Here is a 7,527-nt window from a genome sequence, read left to right on the forward strand (position 1 = left end):
CTCCGCAGCGGGCGCGGGGGGCGGCGGGGCCGCGGCGGTAACGGGATATTCACCGCCGGGAATTCACCGCCGGGAATTCACCGGGGTCGCGGAAGGGAGGGACGCGCGGGGGGACAACACCCGGAGCGATGCCACCTGGTGCTGCCCCGCGGCGGCTCCCGGCCGTGCGGGTGTCCCGGCGCGGGTGGCGGAGCGGGGCACACACACTTACCTTGGCTGCTGCCGGGCTCTAGCACCGCGCTCCGGAGCCCATCCCCGCCGCTCGCCGCCTCATGCCCTCCGCGGACACGGCGCCCGGCGGGCGCTCCGCCGCCGGCCTCTACCTCATCCCCCCTCCCCGGGGGCTGCCTGGGGGTGCCCTCCCCACGGAGCGGCTCTGCCCCTTCACCGGCTTTTTAACAACCTCCCCCCGCTTCGCCCCCGCGGGCGGTTTTTTTTTTTCCACTCGAGAGTCACGGGCGAGGAGGTCAGGGAAAGGGGGAAACCTTGTAAATTATTTTTTTTCCTGCTTTCCGGGCCGGGCTGAGCGTGTGTGTGCGGGGAGGGACAGCGGGGACCTGCCAGAGCCTCCGGGGCTCCGCGCCGCGGGATGCCCGGTGATGCCGTCCGGCGGCTCGCCCAGCCGGAATCCCGTTTAAGGAGCGAGGGGAGGAGGGGAAAGGGGCTGGGGAAGGGGAGGGGAGGGGGGGGGGAGAGCCGGGGAGAGAGAAACCGGCGATAAAGCAACTTTCCCTGCAGGGCTTTGTGGCGGTGGGGGCCGAGCCGCCGCGGAGGGCGGTGCGGGGCCGCCCCGCTCCAAACTTCGCACCAATCCCCGGGAGCCCCCGGCAGCCCCCGCCCTCCGCCGGCCCCGCTCCCCTTAACCCTTTGCGGGCGGCTGCGGAGCGCTCGGTGCGCGGGGAGCGCGTCCCGCAGCCCCCGCCGCGCTCCGGACCCGCAGCCCCGCAGCTCCCGCAGCCCCCGACCCGGCACCGCCGTGCCCCGCAGCCTTCCCCAAGCCCAGCGGCGGGGGAGACCTCCGAGCCCGCTGCCCCCCGAACCCCAGAACCCAAAGCAGGGCCAGCAGAGAGCCCCGGCCGTGCGAACCCACCGCGCAGGCAGCGGGGACAGACGCGGGGAGCCTGCCCCGTTTTGATCTCTCGGCTTGGATGCAAGTGATGCCAGGAAGAAGCTGGCCTGAACTAAACTAAACCAAGTGGAAAATAAACTGTGGGGATGTCGGTTCCTTATATTAACTGTTACGATTATTTATTATTTACTTTCAAACATGACTCGGCTGATGCATCCGCTCTTGCAGCAAATCACTCTTCGCACAGGATCAAAACCAACCTGGCAGAATTCACCAAACAGACTAAACAAACGACAAGAAAAAATACTGCCTCAATGGCTAAACTTTTTGTAACTCAAAAGAAACATCGTTATTGTTAATGTTACAGTTTCTTAGATCTCTTATTTGATATGCTCCAGCGTGAAGACCTCCTTGAAAACAAAGCTGTCTCAATACTAGTTCAATGTGATAGGCAGCAGGAGAACGCCTAATCCCAAGCCAAGAATTAGTTTGAACATCTATCTTGTCTATTTTGTTAGTATTATGAAATCACACCCTCTATTTTTATTGTTATTACTAAATATTTTTACTGAGTGGTTCCTGACAACATTAAATCTTGATACACAAAATCAATGTGAAAAACATGTAAGACTAAACATATAAACCCCTTGAGCCAGAAACAAAGTGGCTGACAACACTGTTTTTGTATTTTACATATTTATATCATCATTTTTATCATTAAAGTTAATTCAGCTGAGAAGTCCCAGATGGACTCCTCCTCCTCCTCCCCCTATCAAGCAATAACTTCAGCCTCATTGAGTTCAAAGACAGTGTTGACTGAGGGAAACCTTCAGGACCTAACCTACATGGTCATGTTCATGCCATGCCTTCTGATAAAATCACTCTGACTTGCACCAGAATGAGAGCTCAGCTTCATGCTGCATCTGGGGGTGATGTGTAAAACACCTTTTTGTAGCATTTTCCAACCATTGCACCCCAAAGGAGTCAAGGACATCACCACACAGGTGATCCAGCCCTAAAACTATCTACACAATCTCTGTTTCCGTGCAGCCTGAAGTCCAAAGCAGCCTCAGTTCTGGTACAGATGTGGGGCATTGGTTCACAGGCAGGTTTCCCACCAGGTTAGAGGGACCTGCTCCTGCTCCTCTTCTTGTTTTTTGAGTCAAGCACAGAGAGGCTTAAATCCTAGATATACCATGACTATCTTGTCTCAGACTGTCTAGACTTGGTGAGCTCTCTCCAGGCTTCAATCAGCTCTGAATAAAAGATCTTCTTCCAGCCCAGGCTGTGCCCAAGCCCAGCACCAAGCACCCAGCTCAGGTTGGACACAGAGGATAAAACTCCCATGATGGATCCCCTCCTTCCATCCTCACTTCCTTATTGAAGATCCCATGTGTGCTTTTGGAGGCTCCAACATCTCCCAGACTGAGAATTTCTCCTTGCACAACTATAAAGCAGCAAAATCTCTTCTGCAGCCTTCCACCAATGTGAAGTTCTGGGAGATGAAGGATTACAGAAGTGCTACACAAGAAGTTAAATTGTTCAGGTGCCTCAACACCTTCAGATGCTCTTTAAGCCCCTTCCTTAGTCATACAGAAGCTTTGTAAGAATCTGATTCCGAGTGATGTTGCAAAGGGATTACATGGGGCAGAGAATGGACCCCACTACTTCCCTACCCCAGGCTAAAGTAACCAGAAAATAAACCTTTCTGACATCAAAATGTCAGCACTATTTTCAATTGTTTTTTCACAGGCTTGTGAGTGCCTCAAAGAAAGTCTGAAACTATGCTGTAGGCTTCATCCATCTCAATCCCAACACTATAGCAGAGGAATAAATGTAAAATATTGATACAAGAAAAATAATTAATATTCCTGAAACAGCTCCTAGTTTATCAGAAACAAAATCTCATGTTGTTTTCTCAACACTTCTACCTAAAAAAGGAAACATGCCGAGCTGTGTTTTTCTTCTGGGCTGGCTGTAATTTGCAGGATGATTGAGTAGTCTGAAAGTCAACAGCCCCAGTTTGCTCCTGCACCCCACGGTCCCGAGACAAGGCTGTGGGAAAGCAGCTTGCTGGAGCTGACAAACAAAAACGAATGCTAAGCAACGAAATCCATGTCTCCACACGGCCTGAGAAGCAGCCTAACAGTCCATTTGTATCCCAGTTGTCCCCAAAGCCCTGTTTCCGGACCATGGCTTTTCAAATTTTGCATAGCTGTGATGGTCTAGTGAACATCCATCCCCAGAGTGACTTTCCTTATGTCTCCAAAACCACAAGCTGGACTTTTTCCAGTGTTTTTACCTCTTTTCTCACAGGAGCTGCTCACCTCCACTATCACAGAACTTCATTTTCCTTCATTTTATCCCTTCCACCTTGATTGTTCGGCTTTTTCTTTTCCCCTGCAGGTGACCTGGGAGACGCAGCACCTCCAGACTCTAATTCCTAACCTGTTCCAGTGATTTTTTTTTCCCAACTGCAGGTGGCAGCCGGACTCGCCGTGACACCCAGCACTGCACAGGGCTGCAGGGACTGGTGCTGGCAGCAGTGCCTTGCCCCAGGAGCACGGGGCCCTGTGGCACAGCTCCATGGGGACATGCCACCCATGCGGAGGGCGTGCGGGGCTGGGCGGCTCCGCGCAGCTGACGGAGCACGTGAAGGTGATGGAAGGGCATGACCAGGATTAGCACATTCCCTCCACCTGCCACCCCGTCCATGCAGCCCTCCTCTGGTTACCCAGCCACGTGGGGTCAACCTGAGCATCCCTCCCGGATGCCTGGGAAAGGGGGGTTGCTCTGGATGCAGGGAAAGGTGAGTAACGTGGTTGGATGGGGCAGAGGGCAGGTTTCCCTGGGTGGATCAATTCTGATAAGGTGTTTGGCATGTGAAAGGGCAGCACAGAAAATGTCACAGCTGGGAAGACAAGGAGCACAAAACCACTTTTGCATTTGCCCAACACCAGTCACTGTGCTGCTCCATTTGGGTCTATAGTTAAGGCTGAAATGGTGTTTTTCAGAGAAAGCAGTGTTGTATGAGAGCAGAATCACTATCTTCTATATGTGGTAACTGAGACCTAGCTATAACCTAGATAATACTCAGAGGGGGTGAACGGGCAGATGGAAAGATCAAACAGGGTGATACAGTACTGAAATCTATGTCATGTAAATATACATTTAGTCCCCTGGAGTTGCTTTGCTCTAAGCGGTGTTACAAGAAACAAATGGTTCATCATATGCATAGGGTTCACTTTTATACACAAAGCATGAATGCCAATGTCTGAGAGGGAAAGGAGGTGACAGGGTTAGATGTCCCATCATCCAAACCTTGGGTCCTGTGCAGAATGCTGGGAGGTCACACTTCCCCATGGCCATTGTGCCAGGGCTTTCATGGCTTTCACAGGCACAAATGATCCCTCTGCTGCCTTGTGGTCTCTGTGTTGTTCTGAAGCATCACCAGGAGAGAGTTCCCAGCCCTTTCACCGAGGACTGGTTGCACACAGAGCTCGCTGTGCCTGCAGAATGTGCTTGGGTTTCTCATGGGTGCTAAATTTGCACATGACGGCATCTGCAGGAAATCATTTCCACCATTCCCAGTTGGGCAGGAGGCCCTATCTCTCTTGGCCAGGTTGGGCACGCTGTGTCAGCGCTCCCTGGCACTGGGGAAACGTGACAGCCCTGAGCAGAGTCCAGGAGGTGCTCGGGGAATGCCAGCCCAGCCCAGCCCAGCCCAGCCCAGCCCAGCCCAGCCCAGCCCTGGAGGATGCATCTCCCTGGCAGTGCGAGTCCCTCACGCTGCCTTCCCAGCAGCTGCCAACTGAATTTCAACGTCTCAGTGCCTAGGACACTCTACTTAGCTGCTTAGCTCATGTCTCCAAGGTGGGTGACACTAGAAGAGAGCTCCTTGCTCCAGGCTAAGCTGAACTCTCGTCCTGAAGGCAAAGCTTGCTTCTGCAGGAGAAACAGCATCCCACGAAGTACAGACCAATATTCCCTGGGTGACAGCTTCAAACAACCTTCTCAGCTCCAAAAGGTATATAAGAAGGTCCTAGTACAATAAAACACTACAATCCATGCAAAATTCTCCTTCCTTTCAGGAAAAGTAAGAAAAAGGAAAGGGTTTAATTCAAGCAATATAGATGAAAAACACACAGGTTTTAGACACACAGGCCCAGACCTCATCTGCTTTTTCTGTCTTCTCTCAGTAGATCTAAACAAAGATACTACATCTCCAACAAAATCTGTTTCGCTTCTACCCAACAACCACACAATGATCACAGGAATAAACCACATCTGAAGACCATTTCACACTCCTGGAAGGTGCTCACCTGTTCAAGATGAAGTATATGGTACAAAAAGCTTATAGCAGACTAGGTTACCATTTGTTCAAGAGTTATACTCCTCCTTTTGTTAATTGTATCACATTCCTCTTTTTCATATCCCTTTGCATCACTCTGTACTTCTTTCCACTCTTAAATATTTGCAGGCAGTTCTGTAACTCTGCGGTTGATCAAACTACAAGTAGTTAAAGTTTCCAAATGTTCTCCATAAACACATCCTTCCTCAGGCCCCTTATCCTTTATATCACTCAACACTGGTTTCTTGGAGTCAGTCTGACACTGATGTATGAAGGATTTGATTTTGCTTTCCTTCTACATCTGGCTAGAACGAGAGTAATCCCACTGGAGCCATTGGAATCATTCTAAGTGAGAAAAAAAACCTGATCAAACCAACAGACTCATATGAGCAGTCACTATTCAACCCAGGTAGGCTGAGCTGAAGACTGAATATGCAACCTTTGAATCTAAATATCTCATTCTAGGAGACCACAATTTTAAAGGCCTAAATCTCCTCTAACTGCTTCCTCACATCATCCTTCTGTTCAAGGAAATTTCTGCATGTTGATGCTGGGTTTAGCAAACAAATGTAGCAAACATGAAAGAAGAGTTGCAAAAAATAACAAAAAAAAAAAAAAGAAAAAAAGCCCAATATCAACAGACAGAATGAAAAACAGAAATGTCAAGTATTAATTGCTGAACAGACGTGAGGAATGTTAAGGGAAACTGTTTGGGGATTTATGTTCAAAAAAATAAGACAACTTCCCAAACTATTTCCTTTCAAATCTCTCAGCATTTTCCATAAATTCCATGTGCATGTGTGGTGCTCTCTGATAACATACAAATCTGCATGCATAAACTGTTTTGAAATGTTTGTACAGTTTCATCCAAAAATATGACTATATGTTTGTGTTTTAATTGTCAGCAATGGCAGATTAGGCAAGAGCCACATGCATCATGTCAGGGGCACTGACTGAGTTTGGGTGGTACAAGCACAACCTCCCCCCTTTCTGGCTGGCTCTTGATAACAAAGAGAAACCAAATTATCTGAAGGACAAACCTGCAGCAAAGCAGCAGCACAGCCCCTGCTCTCAGTGACCAGGGTGCTGGCCCAGAAAAACCCCCTGAAACCAATAAAGCCATTTCACATTCATAGAAGAGTAACCAGGAGCAGAAATTTGCTGATTTCCAGGTCAGATGTCAGAGTTTTTGCAACTCTGCAAAAAAATTTAGCCTTGTGGGGGGAGGGGGTAGGTGGGGGCAAGAGGGGCTGATGCTTTGCCTCAATCAGTGTTGTTTGAAATGTCTCTCATTTATTAACATTCTTGCTGAAGCAGAACTTTAGTTCCACTCTATCAGGAATATAATGCAGCTGCATTTTCTGGATGGGAACACCACCAAAAATGTGTTAACTATACAGTCAGCAGCTATGCCTTGTTTACTCTCATGTGTAAAAACCACACGGAAATGATCCTCATAGGAAATTTCTGTCTGTATGCAAATAGAAACAATAGGAGACACTGGAATGGGATGCTTGCTGAAAAATGGGGTGGGAGAGCTGTGCTGCCTTCTCCCCAGTGAGCATCTTGTTCCAGCCTGCCTGGACTGGCAGGAGATTTGTTTTGCCCATGGTTTGTTTGAAAAACTCTCCTTGATTCCCTCAAACAGAGATCCAGCCAGGGCTGCTGTGGTACAGAAATAGAGTTTGCAGGGAAGATGAAGCCATCACCCCAATGCTTTCAGCCTAGGACATTCCTCTCGGAGATGCAATTTTGTGGATGGCCCTCAGCCCATGCAGCCACACCACCACAGCAGCGTGAGCCCTGAACTCAGTGGGGACTTCTTGACCCTGCAGTTACTCAAATGCTCATCAGACTTTGTCCTGTGTTGTGCCCATGGCTTCATCCAACAGCACTGCTGGGGTGTGAGGGTGATGCTGTGGGGAGGGCTGTCACACCAAAAGGACAAACCCTGATGGACCTGAGGAGCTCTGCCCGCTGGTCACAGCCCAAGGAGGATGGATACAAACTCCCCCATGGCATGATGCACCAGACACCACCTGGGCAGCATCTGGGCCCCCCTCCCCAGGCACAGGAGGGTTAAATATTAACCACACTGAGTCTGCTC

The 7,527-nt window shown here is 49.9% G+C and overlaps 1 protein-coding gene across 1 annotated transcript in view; it reads right to left on the reverse strand.

Annotated features, from left to right (window-relative positions):
* Positions 1–618, reverse strand: part of FGFRL1 (fibroblast growth factor receptor like 1) — a 163,196-nt gene extending 162,578 nt beyond the window's left edge. Inside the window, exon 1 of the mRNA XM_033060355.1 lies at positions 212–618. The gene's annotated coding sequence lies outside the window, so the exon portion shown is untranslated. The remainder of the gene's footprint in view (positions 1–211) is intronic.
* Between the last annotated feature and the right edge of the window lie 6,909 nt (positions 619–7,527).

The sequence above is a fragment of the Catharus ustulatus genome, chromosome 5 (genome assembly GCF_009819885.2).
Source record: "Catharus ustulatus isolate bCatUst1 chromosome 5, bCatUst1.pri.v2, whole genome shotgun sequence".
Classification (NCBI taxonomy): Eukaryota; Metazoa; Chordata; class Aves; order Passeriformes; family Turdidae; genus Catharus; species Catharus ustulatus.